The following is a 1,099-nucleotide window of genomic DNA, read 5'->3' as shown; positions in this document are numbered from 1 at the left end:
CCATTCTATATATAATAGTTTGCATCTGTTAATAAAAATATAGAATGCTTCTGAAATTTGTGTGTCATCCTTGCACTGCTACTGCTGCTAAGTCGCTTCAGTCGTGTCCGACTCTGTGCGACCCCATAGACGGAAACCCACCAGGCTCCCCCGTCCCTGGGATTCTCCAGGCAAGAACACTGGAATGGGTTGCCATTTCCTTCTCCAAGGCATAAAAGTGAAAAGTGAAAGGGAAGTCGCTTAGTCGTGTCCAACTCTTAGCGACCCCATGGACTACAGCCTACCAGGCTCCTCCATCCATGGGATTTTCCAGGCAAGAGCACTGGAGTGGGGTGCCATTTGCCTTCTCCAATCATCCTTGCACAGGGGTCATGCTAATCTTCTCTGTGTGATTCCAATTTTAGTATATGTGCTGCCAAAGCCCGCACTCTCTCTCTTTTAAAAATACCTTTAGGACAAAATTACTTTATCATCCTGGAAATAAATGTGTTTCATCCCTCATATCTTTTTTCTTGAAAGCAAAGATGTTTTCTTTATTAATTTTAGTGGTTTTAATTACATATTTTAATTAGAATTCTCAACTCTTAAAAACCTTCATTTCTAACAAAAACTAAGAAGTAAGTCATTATGAATATTAGCATTCTGTAGATTGGCAAACTTCTAAATACTGCTTATGATTTTTTAAAACTATGTGCTTTTTTATAGAAGATATCTCCATGTGGCACCAAACATATTTACTAAATAGTCCTCAATATCTTTAGTTTCTCTGTAAAAGGAAGCTTATGTTTAGTAATTAATGTTTCAGTATTTTATTAGAGGATGATCTAGATATTCAATAAACTTCTGTCATTTACCTTAAATTAGCAAAACTCTAAAATTTGAAGTTGCCAAAAAGATTTAGAGAAACTCTTAAGTAGACACACCATAAAACATGATTATTCTTAAAGAGTTCACTTAAAAACTCTGAACATATGCTTAATTTACTATTAAAAATTTTATTATATCAAGTCATTTTTCTGGCTGACAAATTTTCAACAGAGGTAATAAGATCTTATTTAACTTCTTATAAATCTAGGTACAACAAAAGTGTTATATTTAA

At 34.4% G+C, this 1,099-nt stretch overlaps 1 non-coding gene across 1 annotated transcript; it reads right to left on the bottom strand.

Annotated features, from left to right (window-relative positions):
• Positions 1-321: 321 nt before the first annotated feature.
• LOC138931241 (U6 spliceosomal RNA) lies at positions 322-424 on the bottom strand. Its single transcript, XR_011446490.1, has one exon. It is a non-coding gene; the product is annotated as a U6 spliceosomal RNA (small nuclear RNA).
• Between the last annotated feature and the right edge of the window lie 675 nt (positions 425-1,099).

This window comes from Ovis canadensis, chromosome X, assembly GCF_042477335.2.
Source record: "Ovis canadensis isolate MfBH-ARS-UI-01 breed Bighorn chromosome X, ARS-UI_OviCan_v2, whole genome shotgun sequence".
In the NCBI taxonomy this organism is placed as follows: Eukaryota; Metazoa; Chordata; class Mammalia; order Artiodactyla; family Bovidae; genus Ovis; species Ovis canadensis.
This window is presented reverse-complemented; position numbering and strand designations above follow the sequence as displayed.